Genomic DNA, 14,377 nt, shown 5'->3' with positions numbered 1-14,377 from the left:
GGGCCCGGCCGCCCGGCCCGCCGCCTAGTATCCGCGCGGGAGCCCCGCCCAGGCCTCCGGGAGCCCGCGGCGCCGCCACGCGCGAGACAGGGCCCGGAAGGAGGCGGTGCTGCGCTTCGAGGCTGGGGCCGGGCGAAGGCGACGCTCCGCCTCGGTACGAGCGGCTCTCTCCACGGGGAGTGGGGCCGGTGGGGAAGGGGTGAGCTCCCCCTTGAGGACGAGTGACCCCGTCAGTAGGGCCGGGGAGAGCGAGCGACCCCCGCAAAGTGGGATTGGTTCTATCAGGAAGGAGTGACCCTCTCTCCGTGAATGAATGGCCCTCTGGAGGGCCGGGGAGAAAAAGTGACCGGTTTAGTGGAGATAGAGCCGTGGAGGAGAGAGTGACCGCTCCCTTGGGAATGAGTTACCCACCCCTCAGGGGGCCTGAAGTGGGAGGGCGGGGGGATAGTGAGCGACTCCTTTAGGTGGTTTAGGAGGTACGAGTGACCTGTCGGGGACGGGGGCAACATAGAAGAAAAAGTAGTCCCTTTGGAGGTCCAAACTTGTGCCTTCTCAACCTCTGGAGGAAAAGCCTGTGTGTCAGGTGCCCGAGGAGCCCTTGGCTGGAGTCACACACCCTTTCAAGTGGCCCTCTTGGAATTGGAGTCAGGTCGCATCCCTACTCCAATTCAGATGCTTCCTTAGCTACAGGACAAGGAAGGGGTTTCTGTGACCATCCTTTCAACTGAGACAGTTTTATCACAACTTTAGGGAGACTTGGAAAATAGAGGGAAGTGGAGGAAACACCCACAGTTCCACTACTCGAACATAATTTTCCACGTTTGCTCATTCCTTTTCAGGTATGTTTTCAAAGATATGTTTTATATTTAGTTTCATTAATTCATTCAACAAGCATTAATAAGCACCTTCAATATGCTAGGCACTGTTCGGAGAACAGAACAAACCCAAATAGCCTGCCTTCATGAAGTATGAATTCTCACAGGTAGATGTGTATAAAGTTGTAGTTTGTAAATCATAGGCAATGATGATGTTTTTTCTGGTTTACACTACTGTTTTCTATGTTACTGCAGTCTAGTTATAATGTTCATTTTTAATAAATGGACTATTTCTTACAGAAGGTATGCCGTGATTTTCCTAACTGTTCTTATCTGGTTGCTTCTACTTTGTGGATCCTAGGCATAATCTTTGATATAATATTTTAGTTCATTTCTTGGATGTGAGTTTCCTAAGCCATACCACCTTATTTATCCAGATACAAAAAAGTGAATAATAAGAAAATTTGGAGAAAACAGACAATATCTACCTCTAGAGATGGAATTGTTGAGTTAGAAGGAGGCATAGAACTGCCACCTGCCTCAGTCCAAAATGGTCCCAAGAAAAGGTGGTGACAGCTTAAGTGGAATTTTATTCATTCATTTGACAGATATTTACCGAGTGCCTGTTGTGTGCTTGGCAGTATTCTTAATGCTAGGGATATGAGGGCGAACAGATAGATGAAATCTCTGTCAAAATGGAGCTTGGTGCCTTTGGGAGGTCTTAAATTCTATGTAGAAAAGGAAAATCCAGTTGCTAAATTCTCATTGGAAGGAGACTTAAAAATGCTTTCCTTAAGGTCCCAAACTCAGTTCTAGCTCTCATCAATACTTATGCCATAGTAATGAGATGGTCCCAGCCTTAAAATTTTGAATTTAAATGGTTTGCTTGTGTTTGGGAACAAAGCAGGTAAGAGAAATGTATAAACAAGTTTTCCTAAATTACTAGTTGGTAATCTGTCCTTAGGACCAACCAGAGAAGCTGATCTTGAAAAATGATTAGGAAAAGAAAGTTACTTCATGTACATTCTTGCCCTTAGTTTACCTGTTTTTAAAAACTGCTTTCTTGGGGCACCTGGGTGGCTCAGTTGGTTAGGCATTTGACTTTGGCTCAGGTCGTGATTGTGGGTTCGAGCCCTCCATCAGGCACTGTAGTGAAAGTGTGGAGCCTGCTTTGGATCCCCTGTCTCCTTCTCTCTCTGCTCTTCCTCCGCTTGCCACTTGTGTGTGCACTCTCTCTCCAAAATAAATAAACATCAAAAAAACAACAACAACAACAACAAAAAAACTTAAAAGCAATCCCTATCAAAATAACACCAGGATTCTTTGCAGAGCTAGAACAAACAATCCTAAAATTTGTATGTAACCAGAAAAGACCCCAAATAGCCAAAGCAATCCTGAAAAAGAAAACCAAACTGGAGGCATCACAATTCCAGACTTCAAACTGTATTACAAAGCGTGTAATCATCAAGACAGTATGGTACTGGCACAAAAATAGACACTCAGATCAATGGAACACAATAGAGAACCCAGAAATGGACCCACAAACATATGGCAACCTAATCTTTGACAAAGGAAAGAATATTATCCAGTGGAAAAAAGACAGTCTCTTTAGCAAATTGTGTTGGGCAAACTGGACAGCAATATGCAGAAGAATGAACCTGGATCACTTTCTTATACACAAAAATAAACTCAAAATGGGTGAAAGACTTAAATGTAAAACAGGAAGCCATCAAAATCCTAGGGGAGGAAACAGGCAACAACCTCTTTGACCTCAGCTGCAGCAACTTCTTACTTGACCTGTCTCTAGAGGCAAGGGAAACAAAAGCAAAAATGAACTATTGGGAACTTATCAAGATAAAAAGCTTCTACACAGTGAAGGTAACAATCAGCAAAACTGAAAGGCAACTGACAGAATGGGAGAAAATATTTGCAAATGACATATCAGATAAAGGGTTAGTATCCAAAATCTATAAAGAACTTATCAAACTCAACACCCAAAAACAAATAATCCAGTGAAGAAATGGGAAAAAGACATGAACAGACACTTCCAAAGAGGACATCCAGATGGTCAACTGATGTCACTCATCATCAGGGAAATACAAATCAAAACCACAATGAGATACCACCTCACACCTGTCAGAATGGCTAACGTTAACAACTTGGGCAACAACAGATGTTGGCGTGGATGCGGAGAAAGAGGAACCCTTTTACACTGTTGGTGGGAATGCAGCCACTCTGGAAAACAGTATGGAGATTCCTCAAAAAATTAAAAATAGAACTACCCTGTGACCCAGAAATTGCACTATTCGGTATTTATCCGGAGGATACAGGAGTGCTGATGTGAAGGGGCACATGTACCCCAGTGTTTATAGCAGCACTATCGACAATAGCCAAAGTATGGAAAGAGCCCAAATGTCCAACGACTGATGAATGGATAAAGAAGATGTGGGGTGTGTGTGTGTAATAGAATATTACTCAGCGATCAACAAGAATGAAATCTTGCCATTTATAACAACATGGATGGAACTCGAGTGTGTTATGCTAAGTGAAATAAGTCAGAGGAACAAATATGATTTCACTCGTGGAATTTAAGAAATAAAACAGATGAACATAAGGGAAGGGAAGCAAAAATAAGATAAAAACAGAGAGGGAGACAAACCATAAGAGACTCTTAAATAGAACAAATTGAGGGTTGCTGGTGGAGTGTTGGGTGGGGGGATGGGCTAAATGGGTAAGTGGCATTAAGGGGGACACTTGTTGGGATGAGCACTGGGTGTTATATGTAAGTGATAAATCACTAAATTCTATTCCTGAAATCATTATTACACTATATGCTAACTAGGATTTAAATTTAAAAAATAATAAAAATAAAAATAATAAAACCACTTTCTTGAGGTATAATTGATGTACAGTAAACTGCACATATTTAAAGTGTACAATTGTTTAAGTCTGACATGTGTATATATCCAGGGAACCATCACTAGTCAAGATAGTGAATATAGTGGCACCTGGGTGTCACTTAGTGTTAGGTGTCCAACTCTTGATTTCAGCTCAGGTTATGATCTCGAGATTGGTGAGATCAAGCCCTGCATCAGGTTCTGCACTGGCAGCCCAGAATCTGCTTGGGATTCTCTCTTTCCCTCTTTCTCTGCCTCTCCCCTGCTTGCGTGCACTCTCTCTCTCAAAATAAATAAATAAAAATATATCCATTGTACTAGCCACAGTAATCTCAGTTTATGTAAAGTGAAAGTAACTGCTGATTACAGCTGGGACTTTTCACATACCTACATCTTAAGTCACATCCAGTTGCATATTTGTTGTATACTTGACTGAGTATAGTCAGTTACTGAGCAACCTTGGGAATTTAGTTTTTAAAAAATGAGATTTTCAGTAAAGGTGCCGAGATAATTCAATAAGGAAAGAAGTCTTTTCAATAAATGGTGTTGGAACAACTGGAAATCTACATGCATATGATGAAGTTGGACCCCTATCTCATACCATGTATAAAAATTAACTCCAAATGCATCAAAGACCTAAGCATACGAGCAAAACTGTAAGACTCAAATGAAAACAGGTGTGAATCTTTGTGACTTTGGATTAGGCAGTGGTTTTTTAGGCATGATGCCTAAAGCACAGGTGAAAAAAAAGACAAATTGGGCTTCATCAAAATGTAAAACTTTTGTGCTTCAAAGGACATCAAGAAAATGAAAAGAATACAGAATGTGAAAAATATTTACAAATCATGTATTTGATAAGGGTATAGTATCTTAAATATCCTAACTAAGAGTTCTTATTTAACTTTTATAAGTCATCAGTAAAATGACAACCCAATTGAAAATGGGCAAAGGATTTGAATAGACATTTCTACAAAGAAGATACAAAATGGTCAATAAGAACATAAAAAGATGTTCAGTGTCATGCACTAGGGAAATGCAAATCAAGATCACAGTGAGATCCCACTTCATCCGCTAGCATGGTTATAATTCAGATGAGGGACAATCAAAAAGATGGCAAGCCTATGGATACATTGGAAGACTCCTACACTGCTGTATAATTGGCAGGAAAGTAAAATGGTACAGCCCCTTTGGAAAACAGTTTGGCCGTTCCTCAAAATGTTACACAATTACCAGGTGACAGTGTTCTGTACAGCAAGAGGATTAAAAAGATGTTCATGCAAAAACTTGTGCATCAATGTTCACAGCATCATCTCTGGTAGCCAACAAGTGGAAATCACCTAAAAGTCTATCAGCTGATGAATGGGGAAACAAATGTGGTATGTCCAGACAATGGACTATTTCTTAGCCATAAAAAGAAATGGAACCCAGATACATGCTGCAATGTGCATGAACCTTGAAAATATAATGCTAACTGAAAAAAGCCAGTTACAAAAGGCCAAATCTTATGTGATTCTGTTCATATGAAATGTCCAGAGTAGGAAAAGTAGCAAGTAGATTAGCAGTTACCTAGGGCTGGGGGAAAAGAATAATGGGGATTGATTGCCAATGAGTATGAAATTTGTTTGGGGTGATGAAATGTTCCAGAAATTGCATAATGGTGATAATTATAGAACCCTTGTGAATATTCTAAAAGTCACCAAACTGCACATTTTAAGAGGGTGATTTGTACGGTGTGTGAATCATATCAAATTAAAAAAAAGAAAAGAAAAGAAACAGGGAGTAGACAACCAAGGCCTCAGAAAAAAAACAATATACATACACAAAAATGGGGCCAAGCCTCATGTTTTTTTCTTCACAGGGGAGCTCCTCGGGCCCTCACACAGAGCTTATTTTTAATTTAGATTAAGTTCTGACATATGAATCATCTGGCTCCTTTGTTGCACACTAAGCCAGTTTACCACAATGCTCTTCCTCTAAAAACTGCCCTCCCTTGCAGAGGTGGCCCCAACAGCCATTTTTATACTGTGTGACCTTATCATTTGGGCCACACAGGAAACCTAACCCCAAAGGGCCAACCTGATTCTCTCCTCTGGGACTGTGGCAATTGGAGAGAAGAAGTTCTTTGTTCTCTGCAAGTGACCAGAACTGAGTTGATGTAACCTTCCAGTTGTGGCAGAGTCATGTCCATGGAGAAGCCCAGAAGGGGAGTCTGCAGAAACAAAAGAATGAGACAGATAGGCAAAGGGGCACAGAGGTGACAGCGACTAAGAAAATAGCCTCTTTGGTTTCTGCTGAGTTTCATTTCCTGGTTCTGCCCCCTTGCTTCACTTTTGCCACTAAGATATCTTCATAGCCTCATAATTAATGTTAATTTTTCCCCTCCTTAACCTAGTAGGCTTTGAAACTTGGAATTGAAAAGACTTTGGCTATAGTGCTGGGTTCCAAGAGGTGAAAGATGTACTGTCACCAGTAATGTGGGCATTAAATATTTGTATCAATGCAGCCAATTAAAGGGAGGAATTGCCTGAAGCCACCAGTACTAAGAGTAGTAAGAAAGAAATTAATAGCCCATAAAAACAAGTCTTTGGGAAAAGTAGAGCCAAAAACTCCAAAAAGCGCATAAGTCTAGGACCATTTATTTGAGAGGCTTGGGGTGGCTGACCTCAGTGCACCTTAGGGCATCATTTGGTTATAGCATGGTAAGAATGATGTTTGTTACAATGGTCTTGAGCCACAAAAGGCCTATCAGATGAAGCTGTATTCTTTGTTCAGGAGTATCTTTAATGAAAAAAAAATGTTTAAATTAAATGTTCGGGCATTTAAAGATGTAAGATTTACTTATCTGGCACATAGACCTTGTGAAATACGTCATTGTATAACATAATGACAGATACATGTAGTCCAAATGTATAATTATATATACCTCCAGAAACAGCCTATCCCCTAAATATAGAACATGTTGGTAGCAAAAGTGAGGAATAAATTATTTTATAATTTTACTGTTTCTTTCCCCCACGGAGTCCTTAAGCCTGAAGCTGTTGTGGAAGAAAAAAAAAACCTCCTCTTCTAGAGGCCATGTGCTAATCATAGATAATCCTCTGTGCATCCCAACCCTATCCAACCCAGAGTCCCTTTAACAAGAAATATTTTCTAATATCTCAGTAGGATTCCTGAAAATAATCAATATGGACTGTAATCTACCCATACTCAAACATGTAAATGTTTGTATGTATATTTGATTTGCATTTCCATAATTAATGATAATTGAGTTTTTCATGTGCTTGTTGGCCAATCTGTACATCTTTGGAGAAATGTCTGTTCAGATCCTTTGCCCATTTTTTTAATTGAGTGATTTGCCCCTTTAAGTTTTAAGAGTTCTTTATGTATTTAGGTACAATTCTATATATCAGATATATGCTCCGCAAATGTCTTCTCTCATTCATGGTAGCAGGGATTACAGGTTATTGAAACGGAGAAAATGGGAAGTATGATATTCTTGCTGCTGAACTGGATGTTTTTCTGTAACTGTGTTTTGAAATCCGAGCGCCTTTGACATTTGGTCTTGGATGTAAAAAAGACCTTGGACGCCACCCCCTTTGGAAGGTGACAGAGAGTAGAGGATGCATAGGGGATGAAGCTGCGAACTCAGGAGGTAATGGGACAGTTGTGAGGTTGACATGTAGGGACTGGGTCTGCTCTAACTGAAAACAAGGTATTCAGGAATGGGTCCTGTGTGTGCCAGGCACTGGAATATGGTTATTTACTGGTTGTGCATCCTTAGAGCTATTAACTTTTTGGCAGTGTTTCTTTATGTCAAATGGAGATCAGTGTTACAGTGTCAAGTATGGCATTGTCTTTGTGATAGTAATAACAACAGCTAAGACACTGCTAAATGCTTCATAAACTTCATTTCATTCAGTCTCCCGTGAAGCATGAGGTAGGCATTGAAGAGAACAACAGACTCTGAGAGTCCATACAAGCAGTTGAGCCAGGATTTGAGTCCATGTTTGTCTGATTCCAGAATCTTGGCTCTTAATTATTTCATTATGCAGCCTTCAGATGCGGTGAAGCTGTTTTGTTCGCTCTAAATCAGTGTGCAGTGTTATGTGGGATTGTTTTTATGGCTCGACTACTTGGTGTGTACCAAGATTAAGGGATAATGAGGATTGTGGGGGTTAACTTGACATGGGAGAAATCTTGCTTATGGAGGTGATAGTTATTGGAAACCCCGTACATTTCATCATGCTCCCTGATGCTAGCATACAGTGTCATCAAATATCTCAAATTTACTTACGACTGTTAGATTCTAAATATTTGGAAGGATTATCCAACAGATTCAGGAAAATAAGACCCAAAGATACAGTGCCATTAGTGTCAAATCTGGTAACTTTCTAAGATGGTGTCTTAATTACTGTGGGAGGCAGAATAATGTGCCCCCTCCACATCCATGTCCTAATCCCTGAAACCTGTGAATATGTTCTCTTATTTGGCAAAAGAGACATTGCAGATGTGATTAAGTTAAGGATTTTGAGATGGGGAGATTGTCCTGGATTATCCAGGTGAGCTTTTCACAAGAGTCCTTCAAAAATGTTAAGGAGGGGCTGCTGAAGACATAGAGAAGGCCTGGGACAACAGCAGTGCAGGTCAGAGGGAAGAGATTGCTAGCTTGAGGCCATGAGCCAAGGAATGAGGCTGGAAAAGGCAACAGGTGAATTCCTTCTACAGCCTACGGAAGGAATGTAACCTCGATGTTAGCCCACAAGACCCATTTTGGACTTCTGACCTCCAGAACTATAAAATAATACATTTGTGTTGTTTTAAGCCACTAAATTTGTGGCAGTTTGTTACAGCACCAATAGGAAACTAATACGGTTACTAACTCCATAGAAGTATTATGAACATAAGATTCTTAATTCAGATTAAGCTACAAAGAATTTAATTTATTATTAAGGACTTTAGTTAGTGATTAATCTCGGGACAGTTTTGTTTGTTTCCTCTGGGAGGATTTCAGTGTATGTTTTTCTTTGTACACTCAAATATGTGGCAAAGGACCAGGGCTCAAGGGAGATGTACAAAGCTAACTCAGTTAGGACAATGATATCCCCCTACAAAATAAGTTTTGTAAGCACAGAAGATAAGTCTCTCACCCAAACAAAGTGAGAGCTTTAAAAAAATTTAAGACCATTTGTGTGAATTTGGATTTTTTCTCTTAAAAAATAAGTGGAAAAATAAATATTTATAACAGAGTAGAAATGCTTGCCTCATTTAATGATGATTTTGTGGTAACTAGGTGGGAGTCCTATTCAAGGATAGAAAAAGATACTGTGGTAGGTGATATAAAGAGACAAAGTCTACAAAGCACACAGATTTAACTTGAAAAGTTTATAGTGATTTGAAACCCACCCAGGATGTATATAGTACAGCTTAAAGCAAGAGAGGTAAATCCTTAGGTGATAGCCGCCCCAGTTTGCCTAGGACTGAAAAGTTTGCCAGGACATGGGGTTTTTCGTTGCTAAAGCTGGGGAAGTCCCTTGGCAAGCGGGGGGTGAGTGGGTAACTCTCAGACGGACTAAGCTAGACGACCAACTAGCTTCAGGAAGGCTCATGATAGCATGGATTCTGAGCCAGGCCCCCACTGCCTGTTGACAGTGCTTACCACACTCCCTGGGTCCACCCCAAGCTTCACTCTCAAGAGACTTGTACTGGTTAAACTTGAACTAGATCTGTTAAAAAACAGAAGGGACTGTTGCAAGAAGCAGGAAGGCTTTCCAAGAAATGTAGCCTCTAAACCTCACTTTTCCTGATCTCATATCCAACCACTTCAAGCCTACCTGGAAGTCTGAATAAAAATGAAACAAAACAATAGCAACAACAAAAAGCAATAAAGGTGCACGTTTTATGTAACTTGTCTCATAACGAAAACCCATCTAGGAGCACCTGGGTGGCTGGGTCGGTTGGTTAAGCATCCAACTTCAGCTCAGGTCATGATCTCGAGGTTTGTGAATTTGAGCCCCACGTTAGGCTCTGTGCTGATAGCTCAGAGCCTGGAGCCTGCTTTGGATTCTGTGTCTCCCCTTCTCTCTGCCCTTTCCATGCTCATGCTGTGTCTCTCTCTGTTTCTCAATAATAAATAAATACTCAAAAAAATATATAGTCGTTAAATGCTAATATAAACCTAGAAACAGGATTAAAAAAAAAAAGAAAACCCATCTACTTTGTTCTCTATTGAAGACAGAAAGAAATTTCTAGAATACACAGTTAATCTTTCCCAGCCCCCAGAGATTATTGTATTTTATTAGCCAAATAAAGAGCTCTAGCAGATCTAAATCCAACACAATGGAATACAGGTTTCTTTGGCTCTGCATAGCACTGTCTATTCTGAAAACCACCTACATGTGAGTGATACTCAGAATCCCATTTTACAGTTGAGTAAAAGCTCAGTCTCATTAGTGTTTGATAAAACACTCTGGAAATGTTGCTTTTTTCCTAGTTATTATGCCCCCGTCTGTCATTAAAGATTTCTCTTGGTAATAATTGGTGGCGAAGAGAGAACAAAAGCACAGAGGGAAGGACTCGTCACACTCCAAAAATATCTACCTGAAAATAACATTTTGAATTTCCGTTGTCTGGGTGCAGATAATAGTCACCTCTAAGTTCATGTAAGCAAATCACAAAGTCTTCTCTTGGAATTTTCCCAGTTCTTTCCTGTTCTTAAGTGTAGTCTGAACACTATGCATCTGAGTAGTTTGATAACTCTCAAGTGTTCGGTGTGTGACATGAGCTGTGCTGAGATACGAGAGATGTATGGTGTGCCTGGGAGTTAGCTCAACCAAGAGGAAGTGTTTGTGAAAGAGGCGTCTTGTCTCTTCAGTTACTTCCTCTTTTCTTGTTTTATCATTTCTCTGTCAGTAGGAAATTAAATGGGAAGTGAGGTGACAAACTATAGTCACTTTCTTTGAGCCAGCTGAGGGTAAATATTGCCTCTTTCCTGCCCTGAGAAATATCCAGAAGGCTCATCTCCTGTTCCCTGTAATCAGCCTTTTTATTAGAGGTGGGACCCATTGGCCTCAGCTTTCTCTTTGGCCCAAATCTGCCATTTGACTTTGGTTTTAGTCTCAGTTTCTGGAAAGCCAAGTAATCATTTGACTACTTCAGCATCATTTCTAGCCTCTCTGAACTTTTACGCCATCAATGAATGTGGAATTGCCTAAGTAACCATCGTCTCCAATCAGAGTATCAATGTGAGCAGTATGAATGAGGCCTATAAGTTATTGCAAAATGTTGTTACTACATTAATATTCACTTTTGAATGTAGGTGAGTATTCTAGTTGTAACTGGAATGAAAAAGGTCTCCTTAGGTTCTTTATATGTTGAAATGTTATCAGTTGTTTAAATATACATTTAGAGGGGCACCTGGGTGGCTCAGTTGGTTGGGCATCCAACTTCGGCTCAGGTCATGATCTCACAGTTTGTGAGTTGGAGCCCTGCATTGGGCTCTGTGCTTACAGCTCAGAGCCTTGGAGCCTGCTTCAGATTCTGTCTCCCTCTCTCTCTGCCCTTCCCCCACTCACACTCTGTCTCTCTCACTCTCCCTCTCTCAAAAATAAACATTAAAAAATAAATAAAATACATTTATAACTAAAGTAAAATAACGACTGACACGATTTTGTTTTCAAAATAAAAAGAACTTTCAAAAAGTTTAATAGAAAAATTGATAGGCAGGCTATTAGGAGAGATTTTTTGGTGGCTAAATAATAATTTGAATAAGAGTAAAGGCCTGAAGATAATAGAAATTTAAAATATGTGGGGTGCCTGGGGGGCTCAGTTGGTTAAGCATCTGACTTCAGCTCAGGTCATGAACTCACAATTTGTGAGTTCAAGCCCCACATAGGGCTTGGTGCTGTCAGTATGGAGCCCGCTTTGGATCTTCTGTCTCCCTTTCTCTCTGCCCTTCCCCCTACCTCTCTCTCAAAAATAAATAAACATTAAAAAAAAGAAGAAGAAATTTAAAATATGAGTGAAGAGGGGCACTTGGCTGGCCCAGTTGGTGGAGCATGAGACTCTTGATCTCGGGGTTATGAGTTCAAGCCCCACATTGGGTGGAGAGATTACCTAAAAATAAAACCTGAAAAAAATACAAGAAAAATAAAATATGAGTGAAGAAAATCTGTAGCTTGCTTTTGAAAATATTCAGGAAGTATCCTCAAACAGTATGCAAAGCTTTAGTTTGTGGGATCATTTCCATGAAAATGCATCATCATTGTCAATACAGTTTTCAAGTACAGAAGTTGAGGAGGACATGTCTTTACCACAATGGTATAGTCTCTAGAAGGAAGGAAAATTTGATAATTTGATAGCAACATCACTATCAACAGTGCTCTGTTCTGGCAAAACAGCCAAAAGTATCTTAGCTCTGCCTTTGAACAATTTGAAGTGAACATCAAATCAATATCCAATTGTTCAGTGGAACAATCCCGGGGACAGTCTTAGGGAATTAATGTTCATATACTATAAAATTCAAACTTGAAAATTTGATTAGTAAAATGTAATAGTAAAGTTGAAATAACAAACCTTTGGGAAATCTTCGGATTTATGCTTGTACTATGGCAGAGACATTGGGCTGTGGTTATTGATGTTAACACGTAGCCATTTGGCCAAATGTGTATTTGGTCTGTATTGTGTATTGTGTATGGTATGTGTGTGTATTCACATAACATAAAATTAACTATTTCAAAGTGAACAATTCCATGACATTTAACATACACACAGTGTTGTGCATCCACTGCCTTTATCTGGTTCCAGATCACTTGTATCCCCTCAAGAGGAAACCCCACACCCATTAGGCAGTGGTTCCCCACATCCCTCTCCCTCCCAGCTCCTGGCCACTGCCAATCTGCTTTGTGTCTCTGTAGATTCACCCCGTCTGCATGTTTCATGTAAATGGAATCCTACAACACATGACATTTTGTGTCTGGCTTCTTCCATTTAGCATAATGTTTTTGAGATTCATCCATATTGTAGCACACATCAGTGTTTCATTCCTTTTTCTGGCTGAATAATATTCTGTTGTATGGGCATATCCTGTGTGTTTATCCACTCATCAGCTGATGGACATTGGGGTTGCATTCACCTTTTGGTTAGTGTGAATAGTGTGGCAGTGAACACGTGTGTGCAAGTATTAGTCTGAGTCCTTGGTTTTTGATTCTTTGCTGTATATACCTAAGAGCGGAATTGCTGCATCCTATGGTAATTCTATGTTTAACTTCTTGTGGGACCACCAAACTATTTTCCCTTCTGTTATTCCTCATATCCAGGATGTGTGCACAGTTGTGGCCTGTGAGCCAGAAAGTCATAGCTTCTCTGAGTGGCTCCCAAAATAACCAAGGTGTGGTAGCCCTGTATCATTGGTAGGATCAGCTTCCAGAGACCTTTTCCAGGATTCCTTTGCAGTTGTCCTTGTCCCTGGGCAAATCTTCTAAAGACAAACCGAAACATCTGTGTTGGGAAGAACTCACCTGACCTCATTGTGTTGGTTTACTGGGGAGATCCATCCATGCGTTCATCAAATAGTTATACAGTATGTGGTGTTTATCTGGAATCAAACAGACAAAAACCTCTGCCTCCAGAAGTTTACATACCAGTGCCAGGAGATAGGCAACAGACAATAAAAATAGTAAGTAGGGGCAGTCAGAGAAAGCCATGCAAATTTATTATCCCATGGTTGTTTATAATCGTCTTAATATTTTAAAAAAAATTCTGTTGTGACTGTCATTATGTTCTACTTTTTCTTTAGTTTATTTGCTTCTTTTTATTAGACACACATCTCTGGCAAGGCTTCTGTCTTTTTAGTTTTTTCATAGAGCCAGCTTTTAGTTTTATTAGCTGTCTCTGTTGCTCTGTATTTCAATGGTTTCTGCCCTAATCGTTATTATTTCCTTCTTGTTTCTTTCAGTTGGTTCTGCTGCTCTTTTTTCCCAGTGTTTTGAGTTGAATGCTTAGCACATGTCTTTTTGTTGTTGTTTGTTTATTTATTTTGAGAGAGAGAAGGCACGAGCAGAGGAGGGGCAGAGAGAGAGAGAGAGGGAGAGCGAGAATCCCAAGCAGGCTCCGCACTGTCAGAGCAGAGCGCAAGGCGGGTGTGGAACTCACGAACTGTGAGACATGACCTGAGCTCAAATCAGGAGTTGGACGCTTAACTGACTGTAGGTCATGTCTTTTTAAACTTTGTTTCCTGATAAATGTATTTAAACCTATAAATTTCCCTTTAAAGTAGTGCTTTTGCTGTGTCCCACCAATTTTGACATGGTGTTTTTATTATTATCTAGTTTTAAATATTTCCAAAAGTCATTTAGCAATATGTTATTTGGTTTCCAAACATTTTTAAAATCCATCTTTAAGAAATCAATTTCTAGGCCACCTAGGTGTCTCAGTTGGTTAAACTTGATTAACCGACTCTTGATTTTGGCTCAGGTCATGATCTTATGGTTTGTGGGATCAAGCCCTGTGCTATTAGCACAGACCCTGCTTGAGATTGTCTCTCTCTGTCTCCCTATCTCTCTGCCCCTCTCCTGCTCTCTCTCTCTCTCTCAAAATGAGTAAATTAATTAATTAAAAAAATTAAAAATCGATTTCTAATTTCATTGATATGCAGTTGGAGAACCTAGT

General features: G+C 40.1%; 1 protein-coding gene and 1 long non-coding RNA gene across 10 annotated transcripts in view; one reads left to right on the top strand and one right to left on the bottom strand.

Annotated features, from left to right (window-relative positions):
• The window catches only part of LOC131489377 (uncharacterized), a 199,831-nt gene that overhangs the window by 86,865 nt on the left and 98,589 nt on the right, over positions 1-14,377 (bottom strand). The window lies entirely within an intron of this gene.
• IFT81 (intraflagellar transport 81) overlaps positions 22-14,377 on the top strand; it is a 210,804-nt gene continuing 196,448 nt past the window's right edge. For all 9 annotated transcript variants that reach the window (XR_009250510.1, XR_009250512.1, XR_009250513.1 and 6 more), the window contains exons 1-2: positions 22-154; positions 751-839. The gene's annotated coding sequence lies outside the window, so the exon portion shown is untranslated. The remainder of the gene's footprint in view (positions 155-750; positions 840-14,377) is intronic.

Source organism: Neofelis nebulosa, chromosome 11 (assembly GCF_028018385.1).
Source record: "Neofelis nebulosa isolate mNeoNeb1 chromosome 11, mNeoNeb1.pri, whole genome shotgun sequence".
In the NCBI taxonomy this organism is placed as follows: Eukaryota; Metazoa; Chordata; class Mammalia; order Carnivora; family Felidae; genus Neofelis; species Neofelis nebulosa.
Note: the sequence above shows the minus strand (reverse complement) of the source record. Positions and strands in the feature narration are given on the sequence as shown.